Genomic DNA, 24,894 nt, shown 5'->3' with positions numbered 1-24,894 from the left:
CACCAAAGGGTCCTCTCGGGTTATGAGCTCTCAGTCTCAAAGCCACCCTTTAGTATCTACTTTTAACGTCTAAGTTTCCAGACCGGTAGACCCAGCAGTAACTACAGAGCTTCCTTGTGAAATAGACATACTTAGTTTTACTCATTGCTGTTTATAAGGAAAGAAGGAATGGGAGTTGGGGGTGGAAGAAGCTGCTGTAGCATAAGCATTCCTCTAATTCGAAGAGCACAAACAACAGCTCCTAGGAAGTGACAGATTTTATAGTCATGGAAAATGATGAAGGCCGCGATCACCATCCCTTCTCGGTGCAAAAGGAGGAATGTCATCATAACTGAGGGAATGGAAAGGAAAAAGGGAGACATACATGTAGTAGAAAAGAGATGGCTAAGAGGATGGAATAGCCACCATTTGAATCAGATGACTTTTTAGTTTGGTCTCCTAAATGAAGTAAAAGAAGTACAGACATTCCTCCTTCAAGGGTATTACTGAATGTGCGAAAGCAGCTTTTCCTACTGCAAGAGAAAAGGGCCCTGTTCTACTGAAATGAACTACAGGCCATTTAACAAGACTTAACAAAAAGAAAAAAGAGCATCTTAGAACAATGCATCTATTATAGCCTTGTTTTCCAGCAGATGTTTTGAGGTGACACAGAACAGCTCAGTAGCTGGGTGTTCTGTTTGAAAGACCATGCTGTGAGTTGTTCCGGAACAGAACTATTTTGGCTATACAGGGCTTTTAAATTACCATTTTTAAAGCGTACTTAAGATGGTAAGCTATGTGTAGCTACAGACTTTTGTTTGAGGAAGAGGAGCAGGAGGCCAAGAAAGGTACCTCTGCAGAAGGAAAACGGCCTTTATTAAATCAAAAGGCACAAACAGTACTAATCTTATCTGTTTGTCGTATGTTGCTCTGCAGCCTTACTAACATTATGTATTTCACCGCAATTCAAAACTAACATTTCTAGGTCACACACACATAAACAGATTTGCTTTGCAAAAATATTTTTGCAGCAATCAGGTGTCTGACGGCACTTCCGAAAGAACCAGCACAGGAGATGAATAATGATGGTATGAACTAAATTTGACCCTTAAAAAGCCTTTCATTTTGAAACAGGGCCTTCTCTGAAGCAAGAGCCATATTAATAGTGAAAAATTAAAGTTGGTCTGTACAAACATAGTTTCAAAGAGGATGAGTAAATGAAGCACTATTTAAGGGGCAAGAAACCCAAGGATTTGCCCAGTATCAGTATTTCTTCCAATCTGATCAAGAGCCGAGGAGCAGCCAGTCTGCAGGCACCTTTGCCCTGCTCCAGCTACAGGCTGTCATGCAATTTGTGCAGCTCCACGGGCAGCAAAACGTGTTATTTCACTCATATCCTACCAGCAGCACATCACTAAGCAGCCTCTGGGCACAACTACCACCTATCACGTGTTAGACAACAAAGCCATTTCCAGTGCCCACCACTGACTGAAGCAGCAGGCCAAAAACCCTTGCCCTAATGATACCCTGCCATCAGTGCTTTTACAGGATAAATTTAAGGTAACTTCAACCCTGTCTTGTAGCAGTAGAATATTCAAATGTTTACTCTCTACTGTATAATGCCAATATGTGTTTAATAGGAATGCTGCTTGTAGCCAGCAATATCTGATGCAGTACTAAATTACACAAATACATGACTTCCAGCAACCGCCGAAGCCTCTGATGTTCCATTTCAATATTTCATTGCATACAACTAAAACCAAAAAAATAAAAACAACACATCTCAAGCTATCAGCATTTTATTAAACAGGTTTTGATAAAATTTTAAACAACCTCTGTAAGACTCTTAAATTTTTTTCAACATTATGCACTCAAACTGCTTTGAGATTACCATGACCAACCATCACACCCTGGGGGTTGGTAAGTTAAGGCTGAAGTCAGACATTTGAAAATCATTTTGGTTTTATGTACTAAAATGCACAGACTTGATATAAAAACAAATGTATAACTTTTCTAAACTGCTCATCATCATCATCTTAATTCTACTGCAACTGAAGGCACCCAAGTAGAGGTAACAGCACTAACCATATTAGCAAGACCACGCAACCCATCTAGCCTACCACCTCCTGGAGGGGGAATTTCATTCCACTGCAGATTCCCATCTCTCCATTGATGATTCACAACAGATTAGTCCAAACATGCAATATTTCATATGCCATAATCAAAAAACATTTCATTCTTTTCACTACAATTACTGTACTGGGGCACTTTTTCTCATTGATACTATGTATTTTAGCTTGTTGGTTTTTATTTTTTTTAATCTTACCTTTAATGGTAACAGCCCGACAACCCCTTTCAACCCCTACTGAAAACTCCTATACATGTATAAGCACAATGCCAACTGCAGGCAGAGTTCAGAGCTGAACACTTGCAGTCTCCGAGAACAGTACAACAGACACCTCTGCACCCAAAACAAGGCAGTGGGAGATGGTTACGAGATCCCAGTTACCTCTCTCACTTCCTTACAGTTGCACAGTTCAGAAGAGTCTTCTAAAATCAGACTCTCCATCAGCTGTGGGAAACCAAGCTCAGTTTTACAAGGGTGGCTGCCACTGCTAATGGGTCTCCAATGTATTGTTCACTACTTTATCAGACAGCAAATGAAGGTAATTCAAATACAAGCAAAAATGTGGTGTCTTTTTCTAGAAAGGGTAAACTCCAGATGCTGTGGTTAGGATTAAAAAGCATTGCAGCATTTGTTGTGCTACTTCCTAGGAAACTAGGGAGGTATATTCAAATTATTTTGCTATTAATGCTAATTGTATCATCCACTGCTATCTTTGCTCATTTTCTGTGGACAAGTGGGCCTACCAAGGTCTCTTTCCAGTATTCATTTCTTTCCTCTGTCTTCCCCCAAACAGACAGTTTTCTCTCTTACACACATGCTCTCCTTCTCACTTACAAATGTCCTCCAGGCACTCATTAAAATACTATAGGACATCATTGAGAGTGAGAGGATTAAAATCCACTTAAATCAGCTTGACAGGAAAGCAGCAACCGGGGGAAAGAAATTGTTCTGATGAAAAAAATCCCTCCCGATCTAGTGACAAGTGTTTCTCTCTGAGAAACCAGGGAAGAAAATCATGCCCTCACTCTCCAAAATCAGCCTCTATGAAGGGGAATATTTCCATTTAAATCATGAGTAGGATTTTAACACCCTTGAATATAAATAGGAACTATTAGACACAACAATCTTAAACCCTCTGCCTTCACATACATCTTGCAGACAAGCATATAATGGTGCAGTTTTCTGCAACCATTCTTTGTCCACTGAAAGGGAGGTCCCACATACTGTAAGACACTCTCTACACTACAATTATTTGTTGCAATGATTTTTTCACTAATATTAATGCGTAATTGTGTTAAGAGCACCAAGAATTGTTGCGCTTTTTGATGCCTGAAAAACCAACAACATAACGAAGCCATAAACGACAACAGAAAAGAACATTTGAAAACATTCCTCCACCCCCCACCACATTATTCAAATATTGGGAAGGCCAACTCTGAAGTTCAAACGTTACACTTCAAAACCTCAAAGGAAAGAAACTAGACAAAGATAACATTTCAGTGCTAAGAACCATCCCATTTCTTGCTGACCCTCAGGTAATTCTGCTCCTTGCTCTCCATCCACAATACCCGATGGGTTTTACAGCCTGCAGCCCTGGCATTCCTCAGCTCTCTTACTGCCACCAAACCCAGCTTTGTCCAAGCGCTCAGTTCCCCCGCCTGCTTGTTTTGTGCGCAAAAGCTTACAGCATAGCAGAGAAACTTAGAGTGAGGGTGATACTTAAGCACTTTTAAAACACAAATTAAGCAACAAGAGGTTGACAGTCTAGATGAAAAATAATGATGAAGAAAGAGCGAACTGAAACAAAATCACAACATCATTTGACATTTCTGCAGTATTTACAGAATTTCTACGCAGTACCGCAAAACTTCGAGTCAGGTTACTGTTACTATCCATGGTTTTGTTTGTGAGCCTTTTATGTATGTAGAAACTGTTCTAACAACAAAGTAATTTCAACAACAACGGCTTATCAGCAAGAAGAGAATCTACTCAACACTACAGATAGTTGCCAAAAGTAACAGATTAAGTCAATGAACTCATCTGGAAGTTCTATACCAAGCTGTTTTGGAGACATGATGAGCCAAGAGAGTTAGGAAAATGTTCAAGTGTGGTAAGTTAATCTTTTTCTGAAGTAGGAAAATTTCCCACATGCCCTCTCTAATTTGTCTCAATTTTCCAAAAATAAAGTTGTTGTTTTTTCATTTTTCTTTTAAAGGAACCCTAGTGAAAGATTATACGCATACTGGGGAACTTATTTCGGTCACGGCGGAATCAATGAATGTAAAAAGTAAAAAGCCAAATTTAAGCACAGAGGTAAGGTCAGACTCTACAAAGTGAACAAGGAAGAAAATCAAAAGCAAGTTTATTTAGAAACCTAAGACAGTACATATAAAACAATAATCTGTAAATCAGATTATCATCTTTGTAAATCTCAAACCACAGAAGAAAGACTACATCAGTTTCCTAGCAAGAAAGCAATAAGAAATGTTACATGAATCAGGTACTCTCTTCCGCCAAGAGCTTAGCTTACAGGAAATTCAGGCTGTGAACAAGAGAGAATCAGAAGGACTCCAGGTTTGTCCAGGAGGAAATCTCTCTCTCTTCCCCTTCCACAGACACATACATCGGGCTTCTGACCTCTTTGGTCAGCCCTGCAGTGTGGAAGATTAAACCCAGAGTAAATACTGAACAAACAAGCCTAGGGCTGACAAAAACAGAAAAGAAAAACTCAGTGGACAGACAAGTCTGAGAATAAATTTATCTGAAGAACAAAGGGGACCGATGCAGGCACTAAGGAACAAAAGGAATTGTTTAATTAAAAGCTTATGGAGGGATCTCCTCCACAAGCAGTCAAACAGGCGCTGAACCTGGATCACGCTTAAAATAAAGCAAAAGCGTTTTGGGAATAGGAATAAAAGTTATTACTAGATGTTGTGCAAACTAAATATCATTCTTAAATTTAATTTGAAATTACTGGGAAGATACTTATTACAATAACATAAATGAAATTCTGCTCAGCCCTTGCTGGAGGACCAGTCGAGAGCGGCAGGCAAGAAGTGTTCGTCTTGACTTGTTTGAATAAGACAGAATTCATCAGCAAATTAATAACAATCCTGTACCGACATGATTTAAAAATTCAAACAAGCTCACTGAGAAATGAGATAAAAATCAAACAAACAGTGCAGTGAACCAAGGATGGAGGACCACCTACGTTTTTCCTGAAACTTGTTATCACTGTTCCATTTTTTGTTTTGGTTTTTTTTTTTTTTTGTGGCTGCTCCTTAATTTGGAGTTATCCACATCCTAAAAACTTCCTATTAAAGTTTAGTGATGCTAACAGTGAGTTTTTACTAAGAAGTTCACAGAACATCATAACCCCCAACAGACAGTGAAGTTACTTGCCATTAAAAAAACTGTTGAAATCAGAATTAAAAACAACTAATAATAATAATAATAATAACACCTTATCTGCAAATTGTTTATCATCATTCCCATGGAAAACGTTATGACCTAGCTATATAGCTGGTGAACATACATAGGGTGATAAGAGTGGGGGATTTACACAAGGACAAATCCACAGTAAGAGAGCAATGCTGGCACTGAATGGAACATGGTAAAATATAATGTTTTCACATCACAATTGTTTCCAGACAAACTCTGCTGCTATTATTCCACACACAAGGCAACGTGCTGTCCTTTTCAGCCCTTACCTCATTCACTGTCTTTATTCCACCTGATTTAACATCTTAACCATAAAACCTGAATCAGGACATCATTATATGAGGCAAATGAAGAATATAGAAAGATTTAAAATTAATCTAAAACATGTAGACAGTCAATAAAGACAAAAGTTAAATGGCACCTAGGGTGTGAATGGAACATTTGAAGAGGCCAGATGAGCGGGGCTCTCCATTATAACACACTGTAAAGCACAGCTTTGCAGTGTCTGTTTAGGCATACAGCAACAGCCAGCCTCTAAAAATACTGCTCACTAGTTCAGCTGCACACTTCAGCTGGTCCTACACAGTCTGCCCAGGAGCGGGAGGAGAAAGAACTTCAACTACACAAAAGGCCACAGAATCAGCTTTATCTATCAGCTATTCAAAAACCAGCTTGTGTCAACCAGGGATTAGATACTACAAATAAAGCTTTCTGGAAAGAAAAAACCTGAGCTGATTTATGCAGGACAAAGATAACCATCCTCAATGTCTGCAATTAGGGAGAGACCGATAACCCTGTACTCCAAGCCATCAATCACTTAGAACCCTCTGCTCTCTACAGGGCAACAACATCTCTGAGGGGTGCTCCATAATACAGTCCCTGCTCAGCTACAATAACAGTAGAATATATTAAATGCAAAGAATGGTCTGCAAAATCATTAAGGCATCACCTCATTTACCACACTGCTGTGGACAGAAGTACAAAAGAAGAAGAAAAGCAAATGCTAAACAAGGCCATGTTGTTAAGACACAGACTTACCGGCTCACTTGTTCACTGTGGAGAACTTCTATCAGTGCTAGAAGATGTTCCACGAAGAGTATCAACTAATCCAAAGCCCTTGCCTCAGAAATGCAGAATCTGGAACACACCTCAGAATATCTACTAAAGGATATTGGGGTGCCCTCGACATTAATTAGAGTAGGTGTTTGGAGACAGCACTCCAGAGAACTCTCCAAAAGGCAACCCCCAGAGCCAAAATTCTGAAATGACTTTGGATAGGATTTAATTCCTGGAACTTTGGAAATGCTGCATTGTTTTCTTCCTCTCTCCCTCAGTCCCACTAGCTATAGATTTCTATATGTTCCTTTTATTTGAGTTTATTGGAGTTCCCTCCAATAATTACATTAAGTAAATCGTTTAAGAAAAGGTTATAATTGCACTAAAATGAAACACTGCTAACAGTGTCACAGAGTAACCCATATTAATTTAATTAATACCTCACTCCCCTTGAACTATTCCCTGCTTGAACTGAAAAATAACTAAACCCTGTATTAAATGCTGTAAAAATACAGCATTTTGCCAGTTTTGTTTTTATTTTAACATAATCTCTTTCAAACAGGGGGTCCTTTGGAAATGAGTAGTTCAGTAGAATTGACAGACAGCATGAAAATCAATGACAAAGAACCAATTTGGAGAGGACATTAATTGAAAAGGAGACGGTATGTCACAGGTAAAGCAACCTGCTTTCTGCAGGATCGCTGACTTGCCACATGATGCAGTTCCCACCTTTCTAATCAGCAAAGACTAACACCTGATTGCCCCCCTCCTTTTTCCTTATCTCTATTCCATATAAACAAGCCCTGATGAGCCAGCTCTGCTGATACCTATCAAGCTTTCAACAGAACATTAATTCAGACTTTTTATTAGGAAGGATAGTTATATCTAGCAGATATACACGAGGGTACAGTATAGTAGGTGTAGTAATCATCCCCAGATAAATCAGAAGAGTGGTCTTCAAGGGCTTATGGCATGATTTTTACAAGTACTTGAAGAGTGAAGAATATATTCTAACACTCAACATACACTGTTCATTTAGCTTTGTTCTTCTAATTATGGAGAAACAGGATTTCAATCTTTAAGATGATGTAGAGCTGATTTGTTTCAGAGGGAGCAGCAAGGAACTCTGTCTACAGAAAGGCAACTACCTTCAAGATAACCCTTTTTCATCCCCCAAAGCCCTGTACAAGAGTGTGCGAATCAAGGAAGAAGAAAGTAGCCCCAGTGTTTCCTCAAGCAAAGAAGCAACATGCCAAGGCCAATGCTCCCTTTTACTTCAGCAAAGCTAACTCTTTACCATTTACCTCCACAGTTCACAACTTATTAAAGATGCCTCAATATACTGCTTATTTTTAACTACTTGTCTCCCTCATGCTTGTAAATCTGCTGCTGAAATGCTCTATTTCTTTACAAGCTTGTGAAACATAAAAAAAGAGTTGCAGACTGAGTGCCAGGTAACTACACCAAAAAGCATGTCTTGGGTCCCTCCCCACACAAATGAGACAGTTTCATTTACACTATCTACCTTCCCTTTTACAAGTAACCACTTCTCTGCAACATTAGTTTCTATTTCTCAGGCTCAGTCTTCCCAAGTACCACAGCTTAAAGCTTCTGCCTCACATACAAGACAATAATTCTAGCCACCACTTACTGAACAAATCACTGCTAGAAACAATGCTCATAAAAAATTCACATAAAACTTTACTGACACTTGTTATCTGAAATCAGCAAAACAAATGACTGAAATGGTGCTAAAACTTAACCTCATAACATTTCCCACTGTTCTTTCATTCCAGTCCTTATTATCTTGCCTCCTGATATGTTGCTCCTTCTCAGCTCTTTCTATAAAAAACTGACTTCTACTTTTTTAAAGCGTATAATTTCCAACCTCTATGGATAGAAATATGTTGAGGGAACCAGGATCTGAAAATTCAGACAAATAGATCTATCACAGTCACAAATTTTAGTTTCCCACACAGAAATAATTTGGTACCTAAGCTTCTGGATGCTGAAAAACTATGCTTTGAACATAGGTATTTTTCATATAGTATTTACTAATGTTATTACTAGTGTAATTCTTTACTAAGAATGTTATGTGATTAGAACAGAAAGAACATGAAGGAATAGTACAGATTTTCACTGTGTGACCCAAGAGGGAAAATAAGAAGCCTTTTTCTTCCCCCCTTTGGGTATACAATTTCACTAAAATACACCACAGCAGCATGCCTGCGTGAGCAAACTAAAATTAGAAATGGGGAATCAATTCTAAGCACATGGTTCTCCACTGCTGTATATGTAAAATATACATATTTTTTACATATACGTATATGTAAAATATAGCATACTTCTTAGTCCTGCTCTTAGGTGTACAGCGTGGGAGAAAGAGCCCAACATCAGGGCAAGTGTTTCCACAGTCTTGGTTCACTGACTACCTAAGAGAATTGATTAGGGGGGATTTTATATTTCTGCATCCTAAATACTTCCATTTCCTTCTGCAAGAAAACACAAGAAGTTATGCAATAGTGCAGACACTCACAATTTGTCTGAAGCACAGGCAGGATATTCCAAAACTAGCAAAGCTAGCAACACAGCCTCAGTCCCCCACAGGCAGGCTGTGTAGTTCAGATGCAGAGAGCTGATGAAAGAGCTCAAGGACTAGAGGCCCCAGTGCTACTGATGAGGATCCATGTGGCCCGCCTGGACCGCAGCTCCAACCGGCTGTCAGAGATCAGTTTGTCCGAATGATCCAAGAACTATAGGAAGTAGTAATTTTCAGGATTCTTGCAAATAATTCATTTCATCTTTTACTTTCTACCTCTTACCAATGCAGAAAAATGTAATGACACATCACACTCTAATATTTCATAAATTATATCTAATTTCTGCGGTACAATTTTGTAACTCAAGAGTTTCTTAGTAACATTTACCAAACTCTCAAGTATCACTTTTTTCCCCAGACCACAGAATAATATGATGGCAGAATGTTCTGTAAATCCATACATATATGTATGCATGTGTCTTGCACTGCCAAGCCTTGTAGCTGTTGGGCGAAGTTCTGGCAGTTTGGCAGACAGAGGGCTCTGGGATTAGTTACAAAAAGACATTTGCATATGGGTCTGTATTTATAAAACCTCAGAAGAGAAGTGCCACTGGATTTTACCTTTGGGGAAAAAAATAAAATTAAAAAATGAAAATAAAGAGAAACTATATACATCTTTATATAAGCTGAGAAATTTAAACATTTTTCTCTCAAGTTAGAAGTCAGATTTGAGTTTGATTTCTAGTCATACAGACTATGTCCATACTTATAATGACCTTTTTATGCATGTGTTCAGATCGTTTCTAAGGATAGACTATGCCTGTGCATGCTGCCTGGATTTGTGAAGTCTGAATTTGAATAAGAATTATTCTATTTCCCTGTTTTGTTATCCCATGGCTCATTTTCACTGCCCAGTGATATATCTGCTTTGCTTCAGGCTAAAGGTAACCTTGAAATGCAGTGGGCAGTCTGGATGTGACTGCAAATAGATCCACACACAGTCACCTTCTTTCAGGAGGAAAAACAAGAAAAAAGAGGCGAGCGCAACCAGGGAGATCTACCACAGGTATTGCAAAGCAAGATAAACTATGATGTTGAAATTCAGAGTGTACTGAATCATTATCACACCTGAGCTGCATTAAAGTCAGTTTGCCCTATGTGACCAAAAATTCCAGACCTCTGCTGAATCATTCCTATATGACTCTGTAGCTTTATTCCGAGTGCTCCGAGAGTAGGCAATTTCATTTCATATAAAAATATTTTAAACCAATATACATAATTGTATCCTTTGAGCAAATTGTCCCAGAACTCAAAAACCATTCCTGATTGCTAGTGCCGCTTTGTGAAGTAAATCTTTATGCGGGAATTGCCTTTTTTCCTCTTAAAAGTTACCAGTTTCTGCCATTTAATCACTATTCACTCAAAAATCCCTTCTCTTCCCTATTTTATTCTTCCTTTCCACCTTACAATTGCTTCAAAACACTGAAATCTGAAATGTATGTCACCTCCATCTGTGCTTCTAAGGGAACTTGTGGGCTTCTTATTAAACTCCATTTAATTATATTTCTCACTATTAGGGCCAAGGCCTCCTTATCTCAATCATGTCCTTCCTGTTTTTTGTTTTCTGGCCCTTACATGCTCATATATTTCCTGAAGTCTGAAATACTTTTCCTCCTCTTGTCCTCCTCTTTAAATCATTAATTTAATTCAAAACCTTTACCCTTCCCATAAAAGGTCTTACTGAAAAACACCTCAGCTTCAAGGTATTTAAGGGGTTTCACCAGAACTAAAGAATCAAATGAGAAATGGAAAATTTATTTTCATTTTCAAAATAACAAGCTGCTGGCATGTATAGGTAATCACTATATGTCAGTTGCATATGAAATGATGCTTTACATTCAGCACAGCCCAAAGGCTGAGATATAACAATGACATACTATTGAAGCATTCCCCAGTTTAACCAGAAATCTTGAAAGTGCATACTCTGCTATTCACTTTTATCTTAACATTTCTGAGTTGAAAGTTAAAAAGGAGACTCATAAATTTAGGCCAATTTTTATACCCTCCCTCAAGATGATGATAATCCACACTTCATTAAGTATCTCCAAGTCCAGCTCTAGAGCAAATTTCTCTCACAAACAGAATAATGAGAGTGGAATTAAGCTATTAGCTATTTACAAGCGCATTTCTAATCAGTTTATAAAGGAGATGGGAAAGAAGGAAACTCTAACTGTCTAAGAGAGCACACTAAGCTTCTGCTACTGAGAATTTGTAACTAAAATTTTAAGTTCTCAGTTCTTAAGACCGTACTATTCTGACTGCCTGAGCAAGAGCCAAAGGATTCTGGGAAGCTGATGGATACGTTTGTTTGGTTTGGTTTGTGGGTTTTGTTGTTTTTTTAAAACTTTTTAGTAGAGAAACATATTTCAGGAAAACTATAAGCCCTGCTCTAAAACACAAAACAATGAAAAGCACTAAAAACAAAAAAGCACTGCAGCAACTATTTTGATATCCACACCGATACACACTCAGCCTTACAGCACAAGGACCAAATTTTGTATCTGCATCTCAACTTTTCTCAACTTATTTCACAAATCATCCCATTATTCCCAGGTCAAATCCTGTAATGTTTTGTTATTCCCATGGCACTTGATCAGAGCAGTGGGTGTTCGGAGGAATCAAAATACACCTCTGCGTAGGCCAGCACCTATCAAATACAAAGTCTACTTTTTTAATCCCTAGGATCAGTTTCCTAGAGCTCTATAAATATCATGAAGAGAATACAGCTGTTTCAGATCCAACAGAGTAGGTGTGAGCGACCTGAGGCTAATATAGAAAGACAGAGGAATTTCCCGCTACACAGACAACAGGCTGCTTTGATGAGCATGCTTTCATGCATGTTTTTTTTTTTTGTTTTTTTTTTTTGCTAGTCAGCTAGCAAATCTGACTTTAAATGCAATATCCAAATGCTGTTACTAGACAAGCCAGGACTAACAAAAAATGAGAGGAAATCACCGATGTAAGCACAAAGAGGATATGTCACTTCTCTGAATCCATGTACTGGATGCACCTGTGAAGGACCACAACTGCTGCAGACAAAGGGCAGACAGTTTTAGCATGATGAAATGGGTGAGCAAATGTTTTAGCAAAATGATTCTGGAGAGTGTCAGATTGAAGTTTGAGAATGAATAGTTGCAGACCAAAACAGAAGATATAATCACACAAAAGTGCTGTGGAACAGGGAAAGGAGCTGGAAATTATGTCAGTTCTTCATTTACAACAGATCAATGCAGTCAGCGTCTTCATATTAAATTACTGAGTTTGCACAGAAAAATTAGAAGACTACACATGCTTTAATACCCAGAATTAAATGAGCTACATCATTTTCTGTTTCTCTGGGGTCTGTGTTTTAATTTATACTGTTTCTTCTAAATGTGTCTAGCCATTCACGTTGGAGGGTGCACATTGCTTACTAAGGGCCCACACAAGCTGAGAGAATTCAAGTTTCCTGCTCCCATAGACTTCTGCAAGCTTTCTATTACTGTCCAAAATGGAATATTCATAATTATTTCTAATTTTAATACTATATAATTTCTCCATTATGTGAAACTTTAGACATGCAAGACATGGGCCACAGCTCAAGAGAATATTTCAAAACACAGACTCAGTTAATAAAAAGGTGCCTCAATGAGTATACAGAAAGAAGAAAAGAAAAAACAGAACTTCTATCTAGACAATTTTCTGATTCAGAAACAGAAAAACAAAACAAAACAAAACAAACCCTCTGATGTAAAAAAAAAAAAACAACAACAACAAAACCAACATTTAGGTGAGATCTCAAATATTTTCAATGCACCCAAAAACCTGTATGAGTTTTTTTACAGGCATCTGCTTTATTTGTGTACACAAATCAGCAGTGAATTTTGTGGGAATTTATGTCAGAATATCTTCAACTGATCATTTTTTATCTCAGATTTCTGATTTTACATGAGAATATGCAATCAGCACAAACAACCCAGTATACAAATACTGAGAAGTGTGGGTCACATAAGATAATTATAGAATTATTAATTAGGAAATATATTGCAAAGCATTCTCCAACAACAACAAAAAAAGCCAACGATCAACCAGCCTTTGCAATTCAGTGAGTCAATGTGAGGGAAAGACCACCTTTTCAGTTTCCTTGATCAGTGTCAAGAAGCCTATTGCTTTCAGCAGGATTAGATCAAAACCATATTTGCAAAGGTGTTAATGACAGCAGGGCCCATCCTACCTCTGGACTACTGGCACAGGACCACACTACATTGGCTTCAGCTGCTCTCCCACCTCCGGTTGTGTGGTGCTGCTCTTCCGCTGCAGCTTCCCCCCTTCAGTTGTGCCGCAACAACTGTTTGATGATCACTGAAAATGACCCTTTTGGAGATTTATTTTTAACCTGGATCACTTCAGATCATGTCAGCATGGCCTCATAAACCACTGTGTGTAGGTGGTGGTGAACAATAGTGCAGGATAACAAACTGCCAGCAGCATGTTAGGGGAAAACACAGGTTCCTTTAACCTGGTTTTGCCCCAAAAGGAGGGGTATTGTGAAACTACATTCTTGTCTAACAATTATGTGTAAAATGCATGATGCAGAGTGAATGAGTGTCTTTCTGTCATACTCAATTAGAACAATGGCATTTCAAAATGCCAAAAAACCATTAAAATACTTCTCCTTTCTGTGTCCCTGAAGCTCAATATACGCACACAGAAGATATTTTGTAATTTCAGGTAATCGTCCTCAGTTCCTCTGTCCTCTCAGTGCAATTCACTGAACCAAACATCTTCTAAGTAATAAGTCAAACCCAACAGGGTTTCACCAGCATTCATGAGGGGAATCTATCCTAAGACACTTTGCATGGCAGCTATCAACAGCAGAAGCACTTGCTTCCAGTGCTAGCAACACAGTAACTCTGAAACCACTTTTCTAATAATAAGCAGCAGTGCCTGAATTAAAGAAAAGAGTTGGAACACACACACATATATACACAGAAAAGAAGCCTCTTTCATTTAGGAACACAGAGGCATAGCTCATAAAAATAGGAAAGTGAAGCTCTACTTGAGCCTTGTTGATGTACATCCATCTACAGAGACTGCAGAAGTAAGCATGCACTTGCGTAAACGTATATGCATTAAATAAACACTGAAGAAGGGAGATAAAACATTTTCCTAAGGAGTTATCTCCTCTATTACTTGACAGATGAGTGCTATTCCTCCTTCTCAGAAGCAATTACCTTCTCCAGACTCCTGGGAACTAGATGCCACAAGGAGTTATTTTTACTAAAGAGAGTTTCATAGGCCAGGGAACAGCAGTGGGGCAAAAGCCCTCATCCTAGAAGTGGATTTTCTTTCATCTCTTCCATGTATTTTTCAATAGCCATAAGGCCTCTGAGTGTCTGTTTGACGAATGACAGACTGCAAAAACCAGCAGCAAGAACAAGTGGTTCAAATGGTGTTGCTGTACCCAAACAGAACACCAGTATTAGCTATTATAATCCCTAATTTTACATTACTTGTGTTTCTTTCACAACTCACCCTCTGAGATTGATGTGTGATTGACATTTCAGCCACAGACTATTTGGGATTTTTTTAAAATCCTGATTCATTGCCATGTAGCTAAAAAACTAACAGTATTACATTTCAGTTGAGCCAATAAATACTGACCACATCTGCCTACTCTTTTCATTACTCCTGGTTGGACAAAAGTCTCGAGGCAGTTCAGGAGAGCAGAGTAAGTTCAAAGCTTCAAATGTTAAGTATGCAGAAGAAAGAATAAATACATCCTATGCACTCAGTCCTCTCTCTCCTGCCTTTTATTCCCCTCCATATCTCACTTGTCATCTTTTTTCAACAGCATATTGTCTGCCTTTTTCTGTTCCCTCTTCATAAGGTCTCACCTTCATGGCCAGCAGTTCACTGTTTTTCTTTCCAATCTCTTGGTAACATCTTGTTACCACAGCAATATCAGACATAAAAAAATTACACCTGTAACTAAATGGGGTTCTGTCGAACTTTTATGGTAACTGATCTCTAATGCTAATATTTTCAAAAATTTGTTTGCCTTTGTTTTTAGTGCTAACATTTTCATTGCATGCTGTTTAGCCTGTTATCTTTAAAAACACTGAAACCCTTCTGTTAATCCATAAATTATTTACCTTTATAGTTTCCAGATTTTATAAATTCATCTATATATGATGTATACATCTATCTATATATTTACATAAGTACATTCAGAGATTTCCTAAACACCTTCACAGGGAAAAAAAAAATAAAAAAAAAAATAAATATATATATATATATATGTATACCTTTACTTACTATAATCTGCTGTTACATGTGTATCACCTGAAGATCTGTAGATTCAGCTTACGTTTTTCTGCCTGTTCCTTAACCCTCTATCATCTGATCTCTCCACAGCGCATGAAAACTGTCATCTGGATTATGCTATACCACCACCCACCCTGACTTCAGCTTTCAGTGGAACAGGTTATCTCACACATTGAGCTGCCTTTTCCACATCTCCTATCTACAGCTGTGTGTGGAAGCAGTATTTACAAAGTGGAAATGCTTTGCTTCTCACCAGCTGTGGAGCCAGGTGTCCAGAACCCCAGGGTTACCTACAAGGGTGGTAGGAAACAACAGATGGTGTCATATGTGTAAGACCAGTAACAGTGCTTATTTATGGAAGAGAGGACTGACATCTCCTAAATCACCTTCTTCCTCTTTCAGGTATCAACCACACTGGGGAGGGGTTCCCAAGTTAAAAGAAAGCTTGTTTTTCCCATTTTCACTGAAGCACGTTTGAATAAGACTGTCATATTATAAGTTTATCTTCTGTATTAACTGCAGAGACTGCCAAAGGTGATTAAATTACAAATTATCAGATAAACTTGCAGTCCAAAATAAGGTGGTGATGAATATTCCTTGGAAAATATTAGCCATTAATTCCATTTCAATCATTAAAACTTCTATCTGCCAACAGTACACATTCACATCACAACTAACAAGATTTTCTTTGACAGACTTCACAGAATTGGGCTGTTTTATTGTATTTGAAATATGAAGCAAAACTCAAGGCCTTGAGATAAACTATATAAATAATCTATTTTGTTCAACAACATACAAAACAACCTCAGAAATGGTGATAGTTTCCTAGTGAGAAAATTAGCAAACTCTGCACCTATGAAATCATCCCAGTTTGGATTCTGACTTTCTTACGATGGTTGAACTACAGGATTACAAATAAAGTTATACTGAGAATTTTAACTAAACTAATCGTTGGTCATTGTTAAATATAAACAAATCTTTAACGCTGTAGCTAGTAATTATGAAACATGAAAAGAAAGTGTTATCACTAAGTATAAAGGACAAAACATAGAACTTGGCAAATGAAGGACAACTGTAGCACAACATATTTTTTGGAGCTGGGGTTGTGAGGAGAGATTGTTGGGTTTTTTTGGTTTTTTCATTTGTTTTTTTTTCATGTGGGCTTCTTTCTCCTGGAAGCATGGAAAAAAACAGTTACACGTGTCTTTGCATATGCCAGATGTGACAATGAGATCAAATCCCACTTTGGGAAAAGAATTGCTTCACAGAGTGCTTGATTTTAAAACAGCAAAAGCTCACTGTCTCCAAATTCCGCCAGATACCAATAAATGCTGGCATTAGAGTGACATTTCTGCTTGAATGTTGGAATACAACATTAATTCTAATAAACAGTCAAATCTGCCACCCTTGCTAATACAGAGCAGCGCTTATTGTCACGAACTTCAGAATGACTCAGATAAAAATGACTATGGGTCTTTCACTGACACTTTCATTTTCTACCTAGCAGGGGGTAGGTTTTTTTTCTTATATTTGAGATGTATTTCATCACCTTATGTATTATTAAAATCTTGTGATGAAGCAGAGCATTCACAGTGGTAGCTTTAATACATTTCATCAGTTCAGCTTACAGCATTTGCAAAATGATTAAACATTTCTTCAGAGATATACCACGAAGTTAAATAATAAATTCAGATATATATTTCTTGTGTTCTAATAACTTGTGTTTCAACAACGGCTTCCCTTACCAAAACTTGTTTGTTTCTTTTTAAGTAGTATGTATGTTTCTATTTACCACAAAAGTTTATTCTTTACATTTCTGCCAGACTGGAGAGTGGCAACAAAACGCCACTTTCTCTCCTGTCGTTAAGTAAATAACAGTCTACAAATAAAATTATCTGCATATCTCTGCAATTATACTCTCTCAAATACGCAGAAGAAATGTTTACGTGTGATCTGTTTCTTGGTGGTCTTCTAGAAACTGTTCTCCCCGTTTTTTTCATAAACATTCATTACATAGATGCATTTATATTGGCCTTAAGTCCTGCACATGTATCAGACAATTTGTTTTTGGTCTACGCTGGCCTTAACCCAGGTCTTGTGGGCCTTACTGAGGTGAAAAAATGTTTATAAAAATGAAGAATGGACCTCCTACTAATGTTCCTTTAAGAAATTGTAGGCGTTTAATTCCTTTCAAATCAGAAACATTTTTAAAAGTACATTTAAAAATATCCTTCATCGTTGTTTTCTGGAAGACACTTAACTTGAATTTAGCAAATTGATGTTAACCAAACAGATGTATTAGAAGAAAAGAGAACGTAAAGTCATCCTCCTTTGTAAAAGAGTTTTATATTCACAAAAAATAAAAACAATCTCAGCAAGAAACACTTGCAATAAATCAACTTCTAAGGAATGTAGCAGCTCTTTGTGTGATATTGGGTGAAATAAACAGAAAATCTGAACATGAAGTACTGTTCTCGGGAAGAAATTTGACAAAGCCATAATGCACTCACCTCGTTACAGGGAGATCAACTGCTGCTAATAAAAGCAGATGTCTTGGCAAGCCAAATCCATGCAGAAAAACGTGGGACTGCCATGCTTGTTACAGACAGCTGAAAAACAAAAAGTAGTTGGCTTTGTGATGTTTGAGTCCCACAAGTGTTAACTACAGATTAATGTATTTGTATTGACTGTTAACCTTCTTCCTAACAACACTTTGGTTTACAAACTTATTCAAAGTTACCTGTGGCTTGGGGCTGCCACCAGCGAGAGGCCAGGGGTCAGTCAAGAACCACGGCACTGACACCTGCCCAGAAGGCCACACTCTCTCCATTTACCTTTCAAATATGGCTGATCAAAACCTTTCTTTTCAACCCCATTCACCAGTATAGAAGCAGAGTGGTTTCCCCAGCTTCATCACAGTGCAGGCCTGCCTTGCAGATGGAGCACAAAAGTTTCCAAATCCCAAACCTCACAGCCTCTGTCTGTGTTGGGACATATAGAAGTTCAGGCTTCAACAGCAGAGCCCAAGCTTGCTTCTAAAAGAAGAGTGAGGGGACATATACCAGGGAACATTAAGCCTTAGGAACTGCTTACTGATTGGTGTCCTATGCCCTTCACACTGCGTCCATACTTTTCTGTCCACTGCACATCTGTTCTCCTTTTATATTCATAGTTACACGCCCCTTTTGACATACATAAGGCTTTGGACAATTTTTATGTTCATGTTAATTCTCCACACTTTTGAAAAACAAAGTGTTCCTCACCGATTTATTTTCTCCACCTTGAGAAATACTGACTGCTTCCCACAAGCTGAGTTTTTAGGCAGTATCTGTATTACTTTGGATTAGAGTCAGCTACTGTGCTAATATATGTAAACATTTCTTACTGAATGTCACAGATACGAGCAAACACATGAAACTACAGACACAGCTGAGGAACTTCAATTTTAATCAGTAGTGACTTACTCAGAAAATGAAACTGTAAAGAGATATTCTACAAAGTAAGCTGAAATCCAGTGAGAAGAATCAGATTCTCTGCCTTTCAGTAGAAGGAGTGTCTATAATTGAGAATCCAAGTATGTCCAGATCAGATGTTTCATTTCAGAACAAGAGTTTTTTTTTTTTAATTGACAGTTTCAAAACAAAATTATGTATTTTCAACTCAAAATCCTGTTTATTTTTTTCATTAATATTTGGTGTGAGAAAAAAAATTAATTTGGGACCAAATGTAAATAAAATACTTCAACTTTTATTTCAATAATGAACCAAGAATCCACCATTTTCTCTAACCATAATGCACTGATGTTAGAATTGTTACTATAAAAAGAAGTAACATACCTCACAGTAGCACAAGTCATAATATATAGAAATAAATGTGTAATGCAGAGACTGCAAATACTGACCAAACTTAAGGTAATAAAAAAAGAACTTCAAATCCCAAGCTACATCCACATTTGAAGAATTAACTGGTCCTCCTGCCAAGCTGGAAGACACAAGAAAATATTTCCTCTCTTTTGATATCATGATCTGAATAAGATTCTAAGAGCCAACATAGACAACAGTGTCAAAAGGGAAATAAATCTCAATGAAACCAGAAGGAATTAAAACAAAAGTCTGAGAACAAAGCGTACAAAGTTTAAGGCCTTGAAATACTTCTTTAAAGGGTATGAGTTGAAAAGATATGGAGGTAAACATTGTCATAACCCATCCTGCAATTAAGATATTCTCCAAATGTTCTGAACTCGACAGTCAGATTACAGTCTGATGTACATTTAATTTCTGTGGCAAAGGGTTACGGTAACACCTGTTTCTCAGAACATCCCTAATTTCTGCACTGCTTTTTATCTTCAGATATTTTATATTTCTTTCAAATTATTAATAGCTGACAGGAAAAAAAAAGTTTTCACTTTTTATGAAAATGAAAATGTCTATTCATCATTCAGTAAGTCTTTTACCAAATAAAAGAAGCACTGTTTATTCTACCCTTCAGTCTCCGATTTTTTGTAGGGGAAAGTATTTCCTTTCTTTTGATTTCGTGATCTGAATGAGTTTTTAAGACACACTTACCAAGAGAGAATACAGTGTTAAAAGAAAGAAATAGAAGCCCTTGAAAACAGAAGGGACTAACCCAGACATCTCTGGTAGCTCACAGCTACCACTCACTCAAACGAGTTTTAAAAAAACTAATTCTTTACTCCAACACTATACTGAATATTCTTCAAACAGCAACTCACTTTACTTAGTTGACCCAAAGTGGCATGAGTAGAAGCCATTCTATCATTTTCCCTCTCCTTGCAAAGTTTTGTTCTTTCCAAAGAAAGCTGGAGAGTCCGAACTTGAAGCAATAAATGCATGTGCTGCACCACTCGGTCCTCACGTGCCCTTCTTAACAAAGAGCAGCCTCACAGACAGCAAACCAACTTCTGCTAGCCCAGCACAACGCTGAGCACAGAGCACAACCTGGAAAGCCTGCAATGTTGCCTTAGGGGACCGCAGAATTTATATAGCTTTTCTATCAAACATTCCCCTGAAAAACAATGTTTTGCTGCCAAAGGCAGCCACGTATTTCAGCAACACAATTAGCCTACCTCTATTTACAGCTTTAAGACACTATATTTCAAGGAAACCATCTCTCTACATCCTTGTCAGGTGGTCTCTTTGTGCTTTGCCCTCTTATTGTGGCTGCCCTGCAGTCATCAGCCCGAGCAGAGTGAGTGACAAACTTGAGGATGAAACACAGTTATGGAAGTGACTGTGTCTGTCTCCACACATGTCTTGGACATAAGGCACATCAGTGCTGTGGCAGGGATTTCCCACAGTAAGTAACTGTGTTCACACAACTCCACTGAAGAGAGAAAAGAAAAACCTGAAGCACTAGAAAAGCCACGTGGGAAAAAAATACAGCTTTTGTGAGAGACAAGTTGAAATTCAGCTCCAAAAAACAGCTGACACTTCTACTTGTTCACTTCATTGTTACTAAAAGTCTGATTAAATATTCTAAACAAAAGCTTCTAGTAAGTGTTTTAACAACTGTTAAAATGTATTAAAGCACATCTTAAACTGATAAGCACCTCTCTTCAGCCAACTTTATCAATGATTAAGTATCATTATGTGGTTTTTTGTTGTTGTTGTTTTTCTCTCAGTGAATAAAATAAAGCTATATTAGGCTGTCATCAGTTTGTTATATTCAAAATCCCAAATGAAATGTATAAGAGTTACAAGCGATGTTTTATGACTCTGACTCCAGGCAATCCATTAATGATACCCTTTTGCCTGTCAATATAACCAGGCATTGTGCAGGTTTGGCAATGTGTACTTTTCTGGTAGGGCAATAAATGAATGCTACAGAGGTTCTTTGCATGCTGTGTTTCTTTACAAATAGTCCTTATTTACTTCTTTTTTTTTCTTCATTTATCACAGCAATTAAGAGAAAAGGCAACAATTCAAAAGGTAGCAACTCAAATTCTAACCCATTTTCTCCCTTCTGCCTCAAATATAAGGGGTTAAAGTGGACAAACTGAATTCACTGTACCTTCATTTTTCTTGATCAGTAAATATCTTTTCCATTTAAGGATCACTGCAGACAATGTGTGCCTACATAAGTGTGCACGAAGGAAAGACAAAGAATGCATTTTTTAAGAATGGCTCCGGAGGGGGTGTGCGCGGTGCCCTGGATTACCCTCAAAATGTGCAGATGACCATTACCAAAGGAAGTGGAAGGAACAGCATGTTCACCAATTGCAGAGCCAGAAATAACAGAAGCCACACGTTCAACAACAGCCATATGACTACAGGCAGGCTCTGACTGGGCACTTCCCATTCAGGATTAACATAACGTTTATGTGAAGCAGAAAAAATGCACCTCACTTACCCAGAGCTGCGTATTTCTCTAAGAAGAAATTTCCAAAATGGGAAGCTATACCTCTGGCTTCCTGATTGAACAGACAGACAAACCCCCAGACTAGAAGCGCTATCTGTTGAAGTGGGATTAGAAATGCATGGAGGTTTACCTTGGGTCTGATCCCAAAGATCAGCATCCTCAGCTCACAGCGCAAGGAAAAGATCTGACTGGCAGTGCGCTCCTATTCACAACATCACTGCTGCCCAAAGTGAAACAGAAGAGCGAATGTGAAGCAGACAGTCGTGAGGCCCAACATTTAATGGTCCTCAGTGTTTGTGCACACAAAAAAGATGTCTGCAAAATGCTAATAAAATACACCTCTTGGCTAACAAAGGCCTTCAAGATATCTGAAGCTATGCACATAAGAATAAGTCCAGAGTCTCTCACTATTTCCAAAACAAGCCTTGCAGTTTTATATGTTTTCAAAATTTATATATAAAATATATAAGAAATTCATTTAATGTTTTCTATAACTATTTTGTTTTTGTTTTTGTTTTTTTGTCTCAAAGTGACAACAGTACTAAAATCTACAGGAAAATCCTGTATTTTAATTTTATCTTATAAAGTTGGGTCTCTTCAAAAGATATAAAAGCACAGAGCAGAGGCTGGGCAGAGGGGAGACTGATCACAGCAAGAGGTGGCTGACTGTTCCTCTGTCCCTGGTGAAAGAAGCTCCAGTAGGAGAGGAAACAGGTTCACACCTGTTCCCTCCTCGCAGGACACTTCAATTATTGTATGAAGTTCTAAAATGTATAAACTATGAATAGATGAAGGGCTGCTCCCTACCAGAACTGCTGGCTAACTGCCCTGCTTGAGCCCTTAAAGGAGAGATCTGAATGCCAGGCAGGAGCACCGGAGAGTGCAGCTCTGTGCTGCTTCCAGATGTGACTGCAGGCCTTTGCAGCAAGCCCTCCTGGCAAGACTAGGACTGTGCAGCTCCAGGCAGGGCGTCCACCTCTGCACCCTGCTGCAGCCCTGTGGGCCTTGGCCTCCTGCTGTGCTCTGGCACGTGTCCATGGGTGTGAATAAAGACTATCTGACTCCAAAAAGAATATGCAAAGTTTCTAGAATAGACTAACTCCTCATCTGTGTCTGGAAGGGTAATCTGGGCCAGGAGGCTGCCAAGGAGCATTTCAGCAGCCTGACAGGGAGGCTGACAGCGCCAGTGCTCAGCTTTGCCTCTAGCATCAAACTTCTGCTGTGAGAGATGCTTCTCTAGGCAGCGGTCCCACCAGTGTTATTTTGTTCATCTCGTTGCAACATTTTCATTTGTCCTATGTAATTTTCTAGTGGGCATGCTTCTATTTAGATTTACTGACAAACCAGTAATTCAGGTGGAAAAAAGGAAAAAATACTATTGTGAAAGTAATATAAAGCAGCCTATGTGTTCATACACACCAGGTGATGTTGTGTATGAACAAATCAAGACCAAGGAGGTCAGGAAAAAGGGCCCTGTGATGCAGTGTTTGCCAAGAGCCATGGGCTGAAGTGCCCTGGAATGGTTGCTCCACCAAGGCAGCCTGTGCTCCTGCCACTGGCAGCCACCCCCAGCTGGGCACACACCTGCACTCCACCAACATGGCAGCATGTTGCCTCTCCCCATGTCAGCACTCCCATGTTTCAGGGACCTTCCCAAGGCAGCACAGCTTGAAATCTCTTTACATGAAAATCAGAGGGGCTCTGTGGTGCTGCTCAATGGACAGCCTGTGTGACTCAGCACAAGCATCTCCCGTATTTCCCAGGCTAAAATGAAGCTTCTCCCAGTCTCTCCTGCCTCTCCCTCGCACCAAGTACAATGTGATGCAGCTGCCTGCCCCAAGGCCAGGCTCGAGTGTTCCACCAGCTTTGCTAAACCCTGGGAGCAGATCCTGGCACCAGCCTGAGAAGATGGAGGGGGCTAGGGAATAGGTGGCATGGGGAAGGGAACCAGGGGGTCATCGGGTGACCACCACTGCTCTGAGGATAACAGGCCACTGGCCGTGTGACCGGCATCTTCTGTGAGGAGCTGGTTGGCTTTACAGAACGTCTCCTAATAGTAATAATTAAGCAACTCCCCTTCTTCAGAAAGCACTGATCACTGCTATTCCCTCAGTGAGTACCGCAGGACTCCCGTCCCGAGGCAATGTTCGCGGCCCTTGGCAGCTCTCTAGTTCCCCACCGAAACGGGGAAAGGCCGACAGAAGCCCTGGACGGCCGCCCCTACTGCTCGGATAATGCTGCACGGTGATACGACGCAGGTGGAGGGCACGGCAAGAGGGCAGCAACGACCGCGCCCTCGTGGGACACGGAGCTGGGGATAGCGGGAGGGGGATCGTGATCTCACTTCGTTTGAAATAAACTCCGACAAATATTTACCACTAACGTACCCGGTCACGCGTCCTATTTCGGTGAGCGCAGGATATCCCTGAGCGGATGGCGGACATCTCGCCTATTGCTTTGGAAGCGCAGGAAGAAGCCCACCCGACGCGCGCTCCCACGCGAGCAGCTGCTGCAGAGCCGCGCGGCTCGGCCCGGCCCAAGGCAGCCTGCAGCCGCCCCGCCCCAACGCAGCGCCCGCTGCTCGCCACGCGCCCATTGCTGGGAAGCCTGCGAGCTTACTTCCACCTGAAGGCCGGTACCTAGAAGCAGCTGTCCCAGCAGAGTTCAACAGCGAATGCCCGCAACCAACACGGAACGCGATTGCAGGCATTCGTTGAAATCAATGCGCTCCTTCCACTCCTTCCGATGCGCTCAGCAATCTGCCCATGTCACACTCACGCCAGTTAACACTTTAGAGCACGTAAGCAGGTACGCATCGAATCCTACGACTAAGCAGGCTGTGAAGTGTCTTTTTTTGCTCATTTGCTTTTTAATTGAAGCAACATTTTGCTTTAACCCAAGGTGAATCGTACTCTGTCACTGCAGACCGAGCACACCCGGTTCGGTACCGGCGCTCAGGGCGCTCCACCCGCTCGGGAGACGAAAGGGTCCGCAGCACCCGGCACCG

The 24,894-nt window shown here is 39.5% G+C and overlaps 1 long non-coding RNA gene across 1 annotated transcript in view; it reads right to left on the bottom strand.

The window, feature by feature from the left end:
- LOC107315020 overlaps positions 1–18,112 on the bottom strand; it is a 29,314-nt gene extending 11,202 nt beyond the window's left edge. The window contains exon 1 of the long non-coding RNA XR_004307292.1: positions 18,020–18,112. This is a non-coding gene — a long non-coding RNA (uncharacterized LOC107315020). The remainder of the gene's footprint in view (positions 1–18,019) is intronic.
- Positions 18,113–24,894: the final 6,782 nt, after the last annotated feature.

This window comes from Coturnix japonica, chromosome 5 (genome assembly GCF_001577835.2).
Source record: "Coturnix japonica isolate 7356 chromosome 5, Coturnix japonica 2.1, whole genome shotgun sequence".
Lineage (NCBI taxonomy): Eukaryota > Metazoa > Chordata > Aves > Galliformes > Phasianidae > Coturnix > Coturnix japonica.
Note: the sequence above shows the minus strand (reverse complement) of the source record. Positions and strands in the feature narration are given on the sequence as shown.